General features: G+C 38.0%; 1 long non-coding RNA gene across 1 annotated transcript; it reads right to left on the bottom strand.

The window, feature by feature from the left end:
- Positions 1–782: 782 nt before the first annotated feature.
- Positions 783–12310, bottom strand: LOC104853381. The gene is made up of 3 exons (XR_777773.1): positions 12216–12310; positions 2324–2464; positions 783–837 (listed from the first exon to the last, which is right to left on the bottom strand). It is a non-coding gene; the product is annotated as an uncharacterized LOC104853381 (long non-coding RNA).
- Between the last annotated feature and the right edge of the window lie 7386 nt (positions 12311–19696).

The raw sequence follows: 19696 nt of genomic DNA, 5'->3' as shown, positions 1-19696 counted from the left end.
ATAAATTTGGGCTGATTAAAAAGTAGTGTTTTCGGGATAGGGATTTACCTTTGTGGCACTGTGCCTGCCTCACTCGCACAAGGTCTTGAGTTTGATCCCCAGTACTGGGGGAAAAAAAGTAGTGTTTTCATAAGAACGGTGGAGTGCTTAGCTCTTTTTTGCATTCTTGGTAAAGTTCAGTTATTAAAATTTTACTGGCAATAATTTTTTAAAATAAGCATAATGACTTCTGATTAGCAATCTCTAAAGAAATATTCACATATGTGTGCTGTATATATAAAGATAGCTAATGTAATATTAGGGGCAATAGCAAAAAAACTAGGAATATCTAATAGGAGAGAGGTTTAATAAATTATGGCCACTGATTTAAAATATTGAGCATATATATAACTATATATTTTAGACAAATCATAGAATATTTATAGTAAACTATCTTTTTATTAAATCATGTATGATCTATCTCTGCAGGTACAATGTCTACAGGGAAAGAACTGGAATTGTCATTGTGATCCTTCACTTTGGCTGTCATAGAATATAATATGCAACTGTTTTAACACACATCATATGAACTGTATTTTTTATTTTGCTTTCATATCTGCGTCTTCTCCTCTAAGTTATTTTTTGGAAACTACGTTTTTGTGCTCTATAGATATATAGAGACAGCCCAGCATTTGTTAAATGGCTACATTACTCTATTGCCCTTGGCCCTGTCCTACTCAAAATTTCAGAGGTTTAACAAAAATGGTATGTTGCCTGGTTTGAATACCAATATTGCCACTTACCATTTGTATGATCCTGGACATGTTACTTAAACTCTTTGTGCCTTAGTTTCCTCATCTATCAGAAGAAAAAAATATTGTTCATATCAATGCATCATTTGAAGAATTAAATAATGAAATATATGAAAAGTCACTAGCCCAGTGCCTGATCCTGATCTACTATTAGCTACAGCTTTGAAACAAATCACTCTAAACTTAGTGGCTTAAAATAACAACAGCAAGGGGAAAAAATAAGACTCAAGACTTTTCATGTAGAGGTACAAGATCTCAACAATGAATGTAACTGTACTGTATCCCTAAAATGTACCAATAAACTCAATTAAATCTGAAAAAAAAAAATAACAGCAATTTACCATGCACACAAATCTAATTTTGAGCAGGGCTTGGGGGGGCCAACTCATTGCCATCCCACTGGTATAAACTATAACTAGAGTTGAAGGATTACTTCTAAGATAATTTGTTCTAGTTGTTTGATTCTCCCCATAAGGGCTTCTCTACAGGGTAGTTTGGGCTTCCTGTTACCATGGTGGTTGGGTTGCAAGACTAAGCCTTTAAAGAGACAGAACATAGAAGCTGCCAGTTTCTTAAAGTCAAAGCTTTTATATTATACTACTTATTGCTCAAGTAGTCACAGAACCCAGATCCAATCTTGCCACTACACGCACAGTGCAGGTCCAAAGCCAGGGAGAGTAGTGGGAGGTGAAGAAAATGGAAGAATAACAAGCAAGAAAGATACTGGGACCACCCGGGATCCAGCATGCTCTTTTTTCACAGTGTCAGACAAAAGGGAAGAGAAGGTGGGGTAACTAGTGCCATGTGGCCCACATGGCCTAGGCTGTGTAGTCTCGTGATTGGGGCATGCACAGAAAAGGAACAAGGAAGAAGGATACATAACTAACTCCTGGGTCTGTGCCATACAGAGTCTGCAATCTTAATCAAACTATCTAGTCTATGGAGGAGAAAGAGAGTAGAGAGTAACCAAAGGGCCATCTCAGTCTCAGCCTGTCGCACAATCTGCCTCTGGACACAATTACTGACAACCCTCACACATGCAAAATATTCTCACCCTTCCTAAGACTCCCCAGCATCCCATCCCTCTAAATCATGTCCGAGGCGAAATGAAGCCACCTTCATGTGGTCCTTTGGGTAAACACATTAAATACTGTCCGTCACTATCTGAATACCATGAACCAAAGAGACAAGTTATCTACACATATACACACACTCCACATACAAAAGTGGAATAAACACAGGTTGAGCACAGTAGACATTCCCATTTCAAGGAGAAGAAACAGGAGGCACAGAGTCAGCACTGGTCCAAAGCAATTCTGCAAGTTAGCAGTATAAATGTTATAAGTTTCTTTCTAGAGCCCAGTTTTCTCCAGTGCACTTCTTACTAGCATGAGCACAGTAGACATTCCCATTTCAAGGAGAAGAAACAGGAGGCACAGAGTCAGCACTGGTCCAAAGCAATTCTGCAAGTTAGCAGTATAAATGTTATAAGTTTCTTTCTAGAGCCCAGTTTTCTCCAGTGCACTTCTTACTAGCATCTTCTGGTGTCTTGGTGCTACCAGCAAGAATCCTTCCCTTTCTGTAATACTGAGTTGGTGATCGTGTAGACTCGACCTACTTCCTCCATACTTTAGGGCTCTGTTTCTGTCTCTTTCAATCCAGTTTGGTGGTATCTACAATCAACAAAGTGCTCACAGTCAATAAGGAGGGGCAACTATAGTTACTGTTATGTACAATATGGATAGTTAGAAAGATGCTTGGTAAAGTTATACTTACTACATTAGTCAGCTTTCCATCACTGTGACAAAATAACTAAGATAATTAACTTAATAAGAGGAAAGGCTTATTTTTGCTCATGGTTTCCGAGGTTTCAGTCCACAGTTGCTCAACCCCATTGTCTGGGATTGTGGCAAGGCAGGGAACACATGCCGAAGAAAGCTGTTCACCTCACGGACGATGAGAAGTGAAAGAGAGACAGGAAAAGGTGAGGTCTCAAAACCGCTTCCAAGCGCATGTCCCCAGTGACCTAACTTCCTTCCACTGGGCCCCACATCTTAGTTTCTATAACATCCTAGTAATGCCACAGACTTGAGGCCCAGCCTTAAACATATAGGCCTTTGGGAGACATTCCAGATGCAGAATATAGAATCTTTAAATACGTTTTAAAAATAGACTAGGTTAAACCCAATAAGATGAAATTTAGTAAAGATAAATATAAGTTCTGCTTTTAGACATTAAAAACCAAGTTTGAAATTGCAAGATGGGCAGCTTTGGCTGACTGGCATGCTTACCTCCCTAACTAGGCTCTGTAAGCTTTTAGTGGAAGAATGAGATATTCAGCTGACATTAATCTCACAAAAAAAAAAAAAAACAGAAAGATATAGACATTGTCAGTGGTATCCTGACAATGTAGATTATGATCAAGATAACAAAGGAAATAAAACGCCATCATAGTAATACCTTTTAAGAAAACAAAGGACTTCATCTGGACAATAAAATGCCTTATAGTAGAAGGTTGTCATGTCCACACAATTTGATAGGCTGTCATGTAAAGGAGGAGATAGATAGACTTAGCTCCAGAAGATGCAATGATCCTGGATGGGTGGAAGTTTAGGGAGACTTGATTTCTGTCACAATACAAACATTTCCCATTGCCCAGAGCATCTCCATCAACTTTAGCTGCCCAGTGGCATCACTTGAGACAGTGATGCATGCTCTCCTGGAGCAATTCTACCATAGTCACTGAGAGTGAGCTGCAAGTAATAAAGATTTTGCAAAATTCACCACTTGATTACATTGTACTTCCATGACTGTCCATATTTGATGGAACTGCAGTAAATATCAGAGTGAGCTCATTCACAAAGAACTGACCTGCCCCTTACCAAGTGTTCAAACAAGAGTCTGAGTGACCAGCAGTCAACACTGCTTTCATAGAGATGTCCTATATCAAATGAGACGGCAGATGAACCTTAAGATACAACTGTAGCACCTTCAGAATCAAGGAAGGGACTGATTTAATTCCACTGAACAACAGAAAATGTCTTGAAGATGCCAGTGTTGAATGAGCTAAATCCATTCATCCGACCATGGGTTTTTTTTTTTCCCCTCCCCAGCCTCCTGAGACAGGCAGCTGAATCCAGTCCTCAGAATGGACTTCCTTGCCCAAATAGACAACTTCAGTGAGGACCAGGTAAGAGAACAGGAAGTTTAGGGTAGAGAGGAAGGAGTTATGTAAGCCCATGACATGTCTATTTTAGTATAAATGACCTTATTTCCCACGAGGAGGTTCTTCAGTTCCATAATTTCTACTTTTTGGGTCCTCAACCCAACTTCAATTCTTTGGCTCAAGCTAAATTATTCTCCTTTTTTGAATCACATTCTGTTTAAGTACCCATAGATAGCTAGTGTTTCCCACCATGTGCTGTTGTTAAATCAGAGTCTACTCTACATAAGGTATTTAGTTCTTATAAATATAAATAAGAGCCTGGAGCATCAGGTCCTCTCTGTCCCTCTCTGATCTCTTTCCAGTTCTATTTCTATACTTTCCTATTATTGAAGTGCCACAAATTTATTAAATCATCCCAGCTGTATTTCCAGCAGCCCAAATCAAGAAATAAAACATATTTATCCCTCTCCTGACAAAATTATATTTCACAAACAGAATTCCTCCTAATTTTCGTAGAACTCACATTGTGACAGAAGACACTACTGCAGCACGACAGCCCACAAACCAAAGGTACCTAGTGAGGTTCAAGTTTTTCCAACATCTACCTTTCCCATGTGAAGTTGTGTTTCATGTTTTTCTGTTTACAGAAACAGGACTCCTACGCAGCATTGGTGGTATAGTGGTGAGCATGGCTGCCTTCCAGAAACAGAACTCCTTCACATAGGCACTGATGAAGAGAGGTGGCAAAAAAGGATTTTCTTGACTGAGCATACAGATTTAAAAAAGGAAAATTATTATAGATTATGGCACTACCTTCTGCACATCATAAAATATTCCCAGTTCATTTCAAGCATCTGTTTGGTTCATCAATGCTTTATTTGTGAAAGCAAATATTTGGCCTTACAAAATATCTATTCAAGCATCAATGACTCAGAATTCTGGGACTTTCCAACTTGTCTGGGAATCATGTTTATGATACAAATGCCTAGTTAATAAACACCTGCCTTCCACGTGTCAAAGATCTTTATGATCTCAAAGAAAGAAAGCAGAGGGGAAGCTGCACTAGCTACTTCTCTTTGTTCTTCTTTTGCTATGTAAATGACATTCATAAGGCTTGCCTCTACTTGAAAGTAACAAAAATATCTATAGAATAACAAAATTACCTTGTATGATACTGTAAGATGGATATGTCATTATACATTTGTCCAAACTCACAAAATGTTCCACACTAAAAGTGAACCTGGATGTAAACTGAGAACTCTAGAGGATAATGATGCGTCAATATAGGTTCATCAACTGTAAGGAATGTACCATTCTGGTATGGGTTGCAGATAATGGAGGGAAGTTGTCCATGTTGGTGGGGTTAGCTAGAAAACTTCTGCTTTCCTGTGTACTAAAACTCCTCTAAAAAATAAGCAATCCTGTTAGAAGTCAGTCTTCCTAGTACACTCAAAGTCTCTTAAAAAAAAAAAAACTTTGAAGAGATGGGTGCATGGTAGAAAGTAGTCTTTGGAAGCAGAGGTTTCAGGGAAGGTTGTTACTGTCTTGGGATGTTCACACCTGCTGTTGTTTCTGTTTGGTCTTTTACTTTCCAAGGTCTTTGCATGGCTGACTTCTGCCTATCCTACAGAACTCAATTTAAATATGACCTCTTCAGTGAAACCACCACCCCCTCACCCGCTCTAAAAGACTTTCCCACTCACTTTGTGCCACATCATCATGCTGCCTTGTGTCTCTTTACTTCACTATTTTCACCTTTCACTAGAAAGTTTTTCCAAAACTGAGAAAAATGCAGAGGTGCTCATTCCTTCATATTTACTTCGTGCCAAAAACTGCTGTAAGTGAGGTAGGTATTTGCCTACATTAATGGGTATTGCCTAACTGACAGGAAGACACGTGCCACTATTTCATGGTGCATCCAGCTGTCTGCTCCTGACATGCCGCCAGGTGAAAGATCACGGGAAGGAGAGACGCAGAAAGCCCTATGCCTGCTCTAAATGCAGACATCGACTCACAGAAGTTGGGCGAGTCTAAGGATGGGAAGTAGGGAGAGACAGCCATTTGGGAGAGGAAAACTATTTAAAACAATGAGCATCATAGGCCCAGATAAATTACTGTTATTTCTTACCTAGAAACAAACCATCCTTACTTCTAAGTTTCAAAGAAAAATTCATCTCTAACTTAAATACTAGTTGGCTCCCTCAGCTTAACCTAGCAGCAATGAACGTAAAAATTCAAAATTGAGGCTCTCAACTCAGAAAGCTCATTAGGTCATGCTATCCAATGAATCAAAAGTAAAACAACAGATAAAAAGTTGAGGATATTTTTTTCCTTTCCAAGGAAAATCTCCATCCAACAGGACAGGTTACAAACATCTCAACCATATCACAATAAGAAAGAACAAAAGAACTTTGAGAAAGCCAGATAGGAGCATTCCCAAGGAAATCAGATAAATAGGAATACACATACACATATAATCAGAGTCACATATGTAATCATGATCACATGTACAGATTCTGGATAATCTATGTATGGATTATTAAATATAGCATATAATAAAATATATATTATAGATATGATTTTACATTTAGATACATAAGCATATATAACACACATATATACACAGATATAGAAATAGGCATAGAAAATACAGTCAAATGATTATCCCTATCTTAACCTTTCTCTACATTCACAGCCTTGCCCAGCCTTGTCATGACAAGAACCCTTATCCTTTGACTCTAACTCAGTCATGTTAACCTGCTCTGACCAATGAAAAGCCGTGCAAGTAGGAGGAAAAGTTGCCAGTTTCTAACCTACAACTTCAGTGGCCTTGCCTGCTGCCCCTCTGCCATCACCAGAACATCATGCCGTAGTTAACCCTGTGATTAACCTCCGAACAGTAAGTGGAGAACTACACATACCTGGATCAGGACCACCAGCCACCCCCACAGTTGCATGAGCAACCACAATTAATTCTGGTTTTCAGGCACAGAATTTTATGGTGCCACTATGCAGCATTGCATGGCAAATAATAACTTATCTCTCACCAAAGAGGAACCAACAAAGTCCTCTGCCAATGCTGCCCTCCACACCTTGCCAACTTGTCACATCACTGATCTGTTGACAGGGACTGAAAGAAGGGTTAAGAAGGCAAAAAACAGGAAGATCTTATTTAGAAGCTAAAAAAGTACACTGCTACTTGGTTATGATCAACAGAATCTTCTTCCAACATAGGGATATCATGTTCTGAGATATTTATGAAGATTTAAAAAGTGATCAAATATCTTATTCTTAGGAAAACGGCTTTTAAAAACTCAATAAAGGCATTTATAAGCTCTGAAGTCTCCTAACCAATTAATGGAAAATTTCTTTGGAGGTTCCATGATTTGTTTGCCAATTCCCAAATATACACACATCCCAGACCTTCTACATCTCACGACTCAATCTTGTTAGCTAAGACTAACCAAGGCATACTGACCAGTCTCTTTCTGAGATATGACTCACCTCTAATTTTCTTTTTCCTGACATCTGTCATCTTTGCTACTTCCTCTTCCCACACTTGAATTCTCACAACCAAGCTACCAAAAAGTACATAGTAGATAAAGTCATCTTAGAGAAGGCCAACAGACTTGAACATTCCTTGGTGGATTTGTTTTTGTTGATGCATGAGACTGCGCATGGGGGGGGGTAACTAAGTGCAAGAAAAGGTTCCTTTGACCCTAAATCTGGAAACAAAATGTATTGACACAAAGCAATGGAAGCCAGAAATGGTAAATGAGAAACCACAGCTTCACTCTCAAAATTAAACATCATTATCAAGTTTTTGTATGCCCAATGGCCTCTAAAAGTTCCATTTAAAATCAAGCCAAAAGTATGGCCGGAGCTGAAGAGGTTCTTATAATTGATGGGCCCCTTGCCTGAGATCTGCCAAGCTTATAAACCTCATACTCTGCTCTTTGCCACACCCCTCAGCAGAAGTATTAATACCTCCAAGCTTCACCCATACATAACTCAGCAACCACTCTTTATTATCTTGGCAGCCTCTGGGAGTCTCTCACAAAGGATCTGGGCTCTTTCAGACAAAATGACCAACTTGACATCCTTGCAGATATCTCTGAAACCCCCATTTGATCTGCCTAATATTTCACATAGTGTGTGTGTACTTATGAATGCAAACCCTCCTGTGGTTAACTTAGAACTGGCAAGCCTGGCAAATATATATATACACAAACAGAAAGGCATTTCCTGTAGACACTAGTAAAAAGGGAGTTCTACAGAGAAATTGATGGTTATAAGAACTTATATTGTTCATTTACTCAGTATTTATTTATTGATAGCCTGTTAGTGTATGTTAAAGTTCAAAATAACAGTAGCAGTCATAAACACACCCTACATCTTGTTCAGTTAGAGGAATCATAACTTATTTAGTTTAAGAAAAAAATCATGATTCTGAAACCAGAAAATTCTGATGAGTTCAATTAGATGCTTAATGAGAGGACTTATGGACCAGTCTCCTTGCACATTACATTAACCTTTTCTGAAAGTACTGGGTCTTCCACAGATCCTGACCACAGTCAGAATGGCTGCTGTGATGAAATGCTTGTCTTGCAAACAAGACCAGCAAATGAGCAGACTACCTTTCACCCACACCCACTTTCTTCCTAGGATCACTCTTTATATTTATATAAACAGCCCTTCTGTTATTTAAAATTAGCATAACTATAACCAGAAGCCAGAAGCATTTCCAAGAGCACTCAAGCCTGTTCCAAGGGTACAAGTCCCTTAGCTCCCTTCAGGCTGCTAGCAGATGTTTCCAGGGAAATCCAAAGGCAAGCTCCATTTTGAATTTAACAAAAGCGATTGAATTTCTGCTGTCCAACCCAAGTATCAAAAAAGAAAATAGCCACATCTAGACTCAAGTTGGCTGCCAAGTATCCAATCTTATATGAGCTGAAACTGGCCACATGATTTAAAACATTAATGATTATTTGCATTCATTAAATATTCAGACAACTTCTATTAAAGGAAAATGTGAACCTTTGTCATCACACCACTAAAGATACAGATCAGCTAATGATCTTCCTTTTGGCACCTGCACATCCAAGGTGGTAATGCACATCCTGCTGCAATAAAAATACATCATCAACTCTGCTTCTGCTACAACTAAAGTCTGGTGCAAAGATCAAAGGGACCTTTCCCCAGCAGATCACTAGCCTATAGTCCTCTGGCTTGTCAGTGTGGTCTCAGCTATTCCCATTTGTTCTAAACTACTCAGAAATAAGTGCCATCCAGATCTTTCAACTGTGTGATTGGGCTCTAAATAGCAGCAATTGTTAGTCGCTAAGTCACCTCTGACCAAGGAGGAAAATGCCCTCCAGGCACATTTCTCAGACCCACTAGAAGACAAAGGAATGAATTCACAAAAGAAAATTATCCAATCGTTTATACACTACCACTAAGGCCACTAGGCGGCTCTCTCTCTCTCCCTCCCCACTTCCCATTGCTGGGCTACAAAGAGGAACAAAGAGTTTATATGCTGCCTCTTTAGACCTCCAAGACCTTGGCTTGCTTTGACCACCAAAATCTCACCAGGAGATTCCCTGTAGCACTTTCCATTACACTTAACTATTTATTGGGCTTGGATTGCCTTTGTGATTATACCTGCCCAGCATTTGGGCCATCTGAGTTCTTACCTGAAATGGGAGATAGAGAAAGGTTAGGCTGAATTTCACCTCATTTCTTCACTATCTTTTCTGTTTAAATTTAATCCTTTTGGATTATTTTGGAGACAGGGCTAGCTTGGCAAAGGGATAGAACATATATGATAATCATGTTCTTGTTCCACCAATAAAGTAAGGTGACTACTCTGAATAAACATTAACATGAATAATTTTCAACATAATATTAGCAGCCATAAAACTTTAGAATTACAAGTATATGTGAGACTGCAATTTTAAATGATTTCACAAAGATCAATTTATACAGATGCTTCCTGCCTAGTAACAGAATTTTCTCTTATTCATTCATTTAATCAAGTAAAATACTCCTCTAAGTCTATATAGAATATATTTTTAGAAGCACTTGAGTGCTGATTAGAGTCTCTAGTTCGTCAGCTCCATTTCCTTCTCCTCTGTGACTCAGGAGCAGACGGCCTAGAAACTATATTTCCCAGATTCCTCACAATCAGCTCCTTGTTAGGTTCTACCACAGAAGGCAGCAGGAGCAAAAGGGAATGGGAAAGTAAGAGGAATGCTACCTTGCCACCTTCCACTAGTACATCTGGAGATGGCAGCAGCAGGAAAGTTTGTCAAGTGTGGTTTGGGAGTTTCTGCTCAGCCAGCTGAGTTTATTCACAACATCCTTGGTAGTTCAGCAGGAATCAACTGAGGGTCAACTATGTTTCCTTTGGCTTATTCAAATCTAATGACAGAGTGGCTTCCTGTAGTTACTAATATTTAAGTTAACTTGCTTTCATCTTAAATCATATGCAAGTAGTCTGTGTTAAATTCCTCCACTGGAATGCATACAGTTGTTTTTCAACAGAATAATATGCTGGCTGAACACTGACTGATACTTGTCATATAAGTAATTTATCCCCACAAACTGTGTTTGCAACAAAGCAAATTTTAATCAAATAATTTAAAGTTGATGCTAAAGCCATTTCATTCAGTCTCCAACTCTAGTAGAGCTAGGAATGAAATTTAATTATATAAATTCTGCTTCTGAGACTCTATAAAATGGCCATATGAGTGGTGCAATTCTTTCTTCAAATACTGGGTTTCAATTTTGTGTTTATTGGTTTGGGACTGTCCATATGGATCTTGTGTCCATGTGAGCAGAAGGAGGAATGACAGGAGAGAGGGTGAAAGACTTATGCTATTTATTTGGGGAAATGCTATGTCAGGAGCTCCACTTAGTTGTGGGACTAGCCAGTTGCTGGTTTGGTACAGGATATCAGACACTGTCACTGAGCTTTCATGGCTGTCGTGACCTAATATCACAGGTATTGGATGACTGCACTTTGATCCATGCACATGCACAAGATATAGACATAAGAGCTTCCCAAACTAACTGGAAAGAGTCCCAGAGGGAATACTCCACAACATATTAATCAAAGTCAACTGACAAAGCAAATTGAACTGGTTCATTAATTATGAAAATTCTCTCACAAACTGACATCTTGTTAACTATGTGGAAGCTTAACACATTTTCACATGGTCCTTTCTGCCTACTTGGATCTAAAAATGTCACATTTAGCAGGGAATTGAGGTTTTCGTTTTCCTCACTTAGGAAGAAGAAGCTATTTTATGCCTAAACCACATCTAAACATATACTTGCATGTTTACATATACCTACTTTGTGGACAGAGGTAACCTTGTTGGTAAAAGGAAGTTTGCTGTGACAGGATTTGTTTTACAGAGATAAATAGATGGAACTGGGAAAATAAAGGTTGATTATTTTTAAACCTTTAAATCCATGTCAAAAATCTTCACACCCTGAACAGGACAAATTGAGCTACGGAAACCCAGCTTTACTTCTCAATACATATTGGTTAAAATAGAGACAAGAAGGTGTGATTGACTCCACATTACTGAAAAGAAAAAAAATCAGCTCATGCTGTCTTTTATTCATCCCACGTGTGGTAACAAGAATTTTAAGAAGCTCAGAAAGTTCACTTCCTATATCTAGACCTTTAATATAAAATGAGATTGTCATTTTATAGTTTTTGATCTAAAAGAACTCCTCAATATCTCACCTACTCAATCTTACAGCAGTGCTTGATCACTAGAAGTCCTTTTTAAATCAGTTAGGTTACTGGTTTGACTGCCATAAAGAGGCCAAAGCAACAGTGACTTAACTTGATAAAAGTTTATTTATCTATAGTCTAATCATTAATATTCAAAGGCTACATAACACTCTCTATTAGAATCCTGGGCTCTTTTCATCTTGTTCTGCCATCTGAATCAGATACTTCTATTTTACCAACTACTAACATGTGTACAGAAGCCAAATAAAAGCTCTCCACATAACACTCAAGATGCCATCCCACTAGCCTGAATATATTTCACATAGAACTCCTCACTGCCAGCAAACATGGGAAACAGTCTCTGTTCTGTGTTGCATGGTATCACTGTCAATAAAGGAAGGACATGGCCCATTCTCCTGCTTGTTAAGGTACTGGGTCTCCAAAATACTGGTAGAAAGAAAAGCTAAATACACATTTGCTAAATGATCAAGTGAACAGATAAAATCCTTACATGAATGTTAACCTGTTTTAACGTTTGGATCTTTGATGCACTTTTATTTTAATTTAGCATTTGGTGAGAAATACAGGTCCAGTTTCAATCTTCTGCAAACAGTTATCCAGTTTTCCCAGCACCAATGAACCTACCGGAAGATAAAATAGGTAAAACACTTCAAGACATAGGTGTAGGAAAGGATTTTTTTTTTTCTCTCATTGAGTTTATTAGTACATTTTAGGTATACAGTACAGTTGCATTCATCAATGGATCTTGTACCTTTACATGACAGGTATTGGTTCTCATTTTTCCCCTTGTCCCTGCCCTCCCTTCATCCCCTCCTCCTCTCCCCATTTAAAAACACTTTATTTCCATTTTTTCATTTTCTCATATTTTTTTCTTTTCCCTTATTACCTTTCCTCTACCCTTCCTGGAAAGGATTTTTAAACTGAACCACAACTACACAAAAAATAAAAGCAAGAATCAATAAATGAGAATACATCAAATTAAAAGGCTTCTGTACAGCAAAAGAATCAATAAGCAAAGTGAACAGACAACCTACAGAATGAGAAAAAAATTTTACCAGCTATTCCTCAAGCAGAGGATCAATATCTAAAACATAAAAAGAACTCAAAAAAGTCAGATGATCCAAAATAAAAGACCCAATCAAGAAATGGGCAAGATAAATGAACAGACACTTCACAGAGTAAAAAGTACAAATGGTGTAGCAAAATGTTCAACATCTCTGGCCAGTAGAGAAATGTAAATTAAAACACTAAGATTCCATCTTATACTAGAAACAATGACAATCATCAAGATATCAAAAAATAAATACCAGCAAGGCTTCAGCAATACGGTAACCCTCTTATATTGTTGGTGTGAATGTAAACTAGTACTATACTATGAAAGTTAGTATAGAGATTTCTCAAAGAACTAAAATTGTAAATTCCATATGACGCAGCTATTGCTCTTCTAGGTATTTTCCCCAAGTGCTATAGTGACACATGCACACCAATGGTTATAGCAACACAATTCATAATAGCTAAATCCTGGAAGCAGCTTATATACCCATCAGCAGAAGACTGGATAAAGAAAATATGGCACCTATACATAATGGAATACTACTTGGAAAGGACAAAATCAAGACATTTGCAGGAAAATGGATGCACCTGAAAAATATAATGTTGAGTGAAATAAATCAGACATACAAGCTTAAATACCATATGGTATCTCTTGTTTGAGTGAGGCAAAGTTCACACAACAAATATAATAAAGGATGAACAGGTGATAAGGAGAGTGATCTCTTACAAATGGAAAGGGTCCAGGAGACCAAGGAAGAGGAGAGAGGGGAAGAGGAAATAAATAAAATGAAGATATGCCATGTACAGGAACTTAATAACCTCAATAAGTGTAAACATTCTATGTCATAAATATGAACTAAGATTAATAATACCAATAAGTATGAAAATGAGAAAAGGGGATTTAGAAGAGGGAGAGATGTGGGAGGAAAGAAGATTAAAAAAAGAAACAAGCTGTACTATGTACATGTACCTACTCCCCAGAATGACTGTAAACTCCAAGTGCTGCAAACATGCACTCATGTAAAAAGAATCTAATATAAAAAGAGAGAGGACAGACTGCTAGGGTATTGGTTGATTTCATCAATTTCTTAGAAGTGAAATGTAGTTATAATTAGGTAATTAAATCAATTTAAAGAAAGATAAATCTGTATATCAGAATCAGGAATAACAACATGAATATCCAATTAGTGACTCCATCCTCTTCTTCCACAGCAGTTCCCAAACCCATATGGCCACGGAACAGATTTGTCAGGGAATGTCCACTAGTAATTCATGGAATAGTTTTTTAAAACGTTCTCCTGTCTACAACCTTAGAAGAAGAGAAAATTAAACTGTTCATCCACGCAGATTGGGACCTTAAAGAAGTCAATCTGCATATTGGTAAAGTATTTTTTTAGCAAGGCAACTACTGACTAGTGTTTCCACAGCATACTAAGAACAGTTCCATTTCATCTTCCCATGGTTGTGAATAACTTGAAGGTTGAATTGCCACCTTACATGGTTGCCTCATTTCCCCACTGTCTTCCTAGGAATCATGGAGGACTAAAACTGGAAGACACCTTGAAATGTCATCAAAGTCATCCATCCACCTTTAGATCCTGATGTCACTACACTACCAAGAGAAAAACAACATCAGAAGGAAACTCATGACATGATCTCATCCCTACCCATGGTCTGGACAACATCACTTCCACTTTAAGTAAACACTAAAAAGGGAAGATTATCCAGACAGACAATCTTAGACATGCTATGTTGGTGGATGACGGGGTTATAACCAGCCTTCCCAGGAAATCTGGCATTTGTTCGGAAAACAAGTCTGGATTTTGAAAGGGCTCTGCCTAACACACTCAGTCTATGCCCAGAGTTCTCAGAGGAAACACACTCATAAAGAAGAGATGACTGTTAGAAATTGATTGATGCCATATTCATGCCACAGCTCTTGCTTAAAGGGGAAATAAGGCAAGTTCCCCTTTGAAAGTTTCTCAGCAGCAGATGGCTACCAGCCACTCAGAAAGCAGGCACATGATGCAGCTGTCTTGAAGACTACAGCTTTGCAATGATTCCCCCTTATCCATTAAAGGAATATGAGAATAAGGGAAGAGGGTACAGAATTTTAGTTGATAAGAGCCCCTTATAATTACAGAACTCAATAGTTTATAGAGTAATCATTCTCAAAGAATGTCACAAAATATAAACAAAAAGTTTCATGTTGGAGACCCTCTATAAGTAGCTTGGTTTGGGGGAAGAGTGTTGGTTACAGCACGAATAGTGTGTTAACTATCCACACTTTTCTACTATAGTTTTTATTACTCCAATAATGAATGCTATGTCTCCAGAAACTTAAAGACTATTTCTCCACCTATCCAGACAGGAATCTATTTTAAGAAAGTTAAATACAGACTTGGTAGAAAGCTATATTATAATAAAATTGTGCTAATTTTAAAAAGAAAAACACATACGGTTGATGGTAGTAAATAATCATAGTATGTGAGTTAGTCAATGTAGCCACTAAAACAACAAAAATATTTTCAAATGTAATTCAATGCAACTTCAACAGGAAGAGAACCAAAACCATCAACAATGAACTAGAAGTTAAACTCACTCAGACAAAGCAATACTGCTCCTGTGGGGAGGACCGCCTTCCTCCCACTGGGCTGGACTGGCTCGCTCCAGCCACATGCATCACGAGACACTGAATCATGGGCACACATGTGTGGAGTCATACACACACACACACACACACACACACACACACACACACAGAGCTATGTGTACCCCTATAGGATCAAGACAGGCAGCAGACATCTTTCAAGAAGGAAAAGAATCCAGGAAAAAGGTCAATAGGTAACTTAGGTCAAAAATCATGTTGAGAGAATGTTGACCAGTTATCTGCATTTAGGGATACTGAAAGAAAGAAGGAGCTCAAAAGTTTTCAGTAGGCACTTTAGGCAAGGCAAGGAGTGCTGCCTTGGAAAGAACTCCTACAGTAGCTATAGTGAGGCTACACAACATCTGATATAGTATATTAATGTACTTGTCTTTACAAGAACATTGTAAAATTCCCAGAAGCAAGTGCTCGTGTTTTAAGAAAGGTAACGTTAAGTATAAACAATGCCAGGTGATTTTATATTCATTGTACCATTTAATTTTCTCTCAAACATACTGCAAAATTATTTTATTGTTCCAGTATGACAAATAAGCTAATTGTGGTACAGATTTATCCACTCACGTGGCCTTGAAATAGTCATTCAAATCAACTTTAACTCTTTTCCAATACTCTACACTACCCTGGTTAATATGGCTCTGTGATGGACTAAATGGCACTCCCTCGAATTCATAAGTTGAAGACCTAAACCCCAATATGGCTGTGAATAGGATAAATAGGATAATTAAGGTTAAATGAAGTCATAAGGGTGGGTCCCAAATCCGATAAGAATAAGTAGAGGAAGAGACAGCAGGGATGACTGTGTACCAAGAAAGGTCATACGAGGACCCAGAAAAAGAGAGGGCCCAAGAGAATCCAACTCAGTTGACAACCTGTTTTTGAAATTCTAGCCCCCAGAACTGGGAAATAATAAATGTCCTTTGTTTAAGCCACGCAGTATGTGGTACTCAGTTATAGCAACCCTAGTAGAGTATTGCAAGCACACTGTTAAGCTTTCCCAAAAACCACAGAAAAGATAAAAGCAGAAAAACGATCACCTACAAACTCATCATCCAAAGACAATTACTATCTACATTTATTCTGTGAACATTATCTTCTAACTCTACAAATTCTTAAATAATTGCAATTATACTATACACACACATTTGATATAACTTCTCAAAATTTTTAAATTTGTGTACCACTTAATTAATGTTATAGTTTGATAAAAATTGCCTATCCATAAAGATGAACATTTCTTCAAGTATTTAAATGTTTCTCTCATATCAGTAAGCAGTACGGACAAAAAAAGTTTCATAAATTATCTATTTTTGCCTAGCTAACCTATTTTCTTGCACATTATATGAAGAAAACTTCCTTTGCCTTCTTTCTGAATGATTTTTTTATGCCTATTATTTTACCCAAAAGTGCCTAGCATTGTGCTGAACACAAAATGGGTATGACATATATTGTTAATTAATCATTAAAAAAAAGCAGTACGGACAAAAAAAGTTTCATAAATTATCTATTTTTGCCTAGCTAACCTATTTTCTTGCACATTATATGAAGAAAACTTCCTTTGCCTTCTTTCTGAATGATTTTTTTATGCCTATTATTTTACCCAAAAGTGCCTAGCATTGTGCTGAACACAAAATGGGTATGACATATATTGTTAATTAATCATTAAAAAAATCACTCAGACCCCGGCGGCGTGCGCGCGAGCTCCCGGGCTGCACACGAGCTCCCGGCCTGCGTGACAACAGACCCAGGAAGGAAGGTAGCCGCGCGGGCGCCCTTGAAACACCCACACAACACCCCCCCCCGTTCTCAAAACTCCTGATCGGGCCAGTCCTTAGACCAACTCTGCAGAGGCATAGGTTCCCATGAAGGGTAGTTTTCTGAGCTCCGAACTTTGATCATCTTTAAAGAAAGGGCAGGGGAAACCTGTAATAGAACGGAGTGGAGTTCAACCCTGAGGGTAAGGAAACTAAAGTTAGGCTTTGTAGATTGTGTTCAGTCTCAGTCGTGAGGAACAGCCATTGGCTAGCTATAACCAGGGGATTGGGTTCCGCATATGACTGTGCATGTGGTATAATATGAGATCAGAGATAGCGTGAAAGAGGACCTTCAAATTCTTTTTCTTTCCCTCTTTCTTTTCTCTTTTTTCCTCATTTCACCCTAAAATTTCTTTCTTTTTTCTGTCCTGTCTCTCCAACTCAGTCTCTTGCTCCACCATAGTGTCCCTCATCTCCCTTTTTATTCCAGTTCCTGAAGAACTCAGACTTCTTTTTTTATTTTTTGTTTTTAGGACGGGTTTCTCTTTATGTTCTTTTCTCCAGTCATTTTACCTCACTCATGGCTCTGTACCTTCAAGGGAAGGCAAGCGCCTGTTACTGTTAAGGGGATATATTCCTGTCCTTATTCCTGCACTCTCTCTATCCCCCCTGAACTTAATAGCTTTGTAAAGATAGTAAGGTAATTCTACAACCTCTGGATTCACTTCAAACCTGCTCTAATTCTTTCACTTATCTAATCCTCTTGTTCTAAGTCGAACCCCCCATCCTAAATGGTAAAGATGCCATATTGAAAAGAATATTCACTGCAAACATACTATGAGCTGCTTCTTGAAATTAATCTAATTCACATGAGTTAAAGGTGATACATTAATGACTACCATAAGTGGTCAGTTGGCAAGCTGTGCCTGATCCTATTGGGCTGCTGAATGTATCAATTGGGACAAAGAGTGGTGATTGATTTAAAGAGTTGTTTTCTCTGATATTATGAAAACGAGAATGTCTATGAGTCATAAGATACTCAAAAGCTAAAACGCAACTATATTAGGAAGATTTAAGTAATACCCAGAAATTAAAGAAGGACAACCCAACAATAAAAATAAAAATGAGAAAACACTTAAGCAAGACACAAAAACAAATATCCAGTTCACCAATAGCAAATAGTAGGACAAATGAGGATGAAAAGTCTGATAGTGAACCAACAGGACTCCCTGGACCCATAGCACAGGAGGTAACAAAATTGATCAATCAGGCTCTAGAAAAATTCAAATCAGAAATAATTTCCCAGCTAGCCAGAGAGATGATGAGCAAAATAGAAGTCATGATTCGAGACTCTAGAGCAGAAACTGAGAAAAAAATAGATGAGCTCAAGACTGTGATAGAAGCCATGAAGACTCAGCATAAGAAAGACATGGAAACAATGAATGCCCAACAGAGGAAAGAAATGGAATCCATAAAACAGATTCAAACAGATATCCAGGAGATTAAAAACTCTATTGAAAGTGTACGAAACAGAATAAAAGATTGCGAAGATAGAATTTCAGATATAGAAGATAGGATAGCAGTCAGTGACCGTGAAAAAAGAGGTCTATTAAAAACAGTAAGGGATCATGAGAAATCAATCCAACAACTCCTAGACGATACAAAGAAAAATAACATAAGACTGATAGGAATTCATGAAAAAACAGGAGAAAACACAAATGATATAAAAAAGCTCTTCACAGAATTAATGACAGAAAACTTCCCAAACAGAAGGGAAGAATTAGACATACAGATAAGTGAGGCATATAGAACCCCAACTAGCCACGATCAAAAAAAATCTACACCTAGACATATAATAATCAAGATTCCAGAAATCCAACAGAAAAACAAAATACTACAAGCAGTAAGAGAAAAGAAACAAATCACATGCAAAGGGAAGCCCATTAGAATCACAGCAGACTTTTCAACACAAACCCTTAGGTCAAGGAGAGCCTGGAGTGAGGTATTCCAAGTCCTAAAAGAAAAGAATCTCCAACCTAGACTTTTGTATCCTGCAAAACTCTCTTTCAAAATAGATGGGGAAATAAAATACTTCCACGACAAAGAGCACCTGAGAAATTTCATGAACACCAAACCAGCACTGCAAGGAATTCTAAACAATATCCTAGAAAAGGACAACGAAATTCACAATAACATGAGGCCCAACAGACCAAATCAAATAGGCAAGGCAAGAAACTAAAAGGAGATGGGAGAAAAAGTAAAAAGAGTCAACAAATGGACAAAAACATGACAAGAATAAGTCAAAATATATCAGTTGTAACCATCAATGTTAATGGCCTCAATTCACCAATCAAGAGAAACAGATTGGCAGAATGGATTAAGAAGCAAAATCCAACAATATGTTGTATACAAGAAACACACCTAGTGCAAAAGGAAGTCCATAGACTGAAAGTGAAAGGATGGAAAACAATTCTCCATGCGTCAGGAGTCCAGAAAAAA

This window comes from Fukomys damarensis, unplaced genomic scaffold (genome assembly GCF_012274545.1).
Source record: "Fukomys damarensis isolate Sample0158 unplaced genomic scaffold, DMR_v1.0_HiC HiC_scaffold_24, whole genome shotgun sequence".
Lineage (NCBI taxonomy): Eukaryota > Metazoa > Chordata > Mammalia > Rodentia > Bathyergidae > Fukomys > Fukomys damarensis.
The sequence above is the reverse complement of the archived record's forward strand: the minus strand, read 5'-3'. Positions and strand labels throughout refer to the sequence as shown.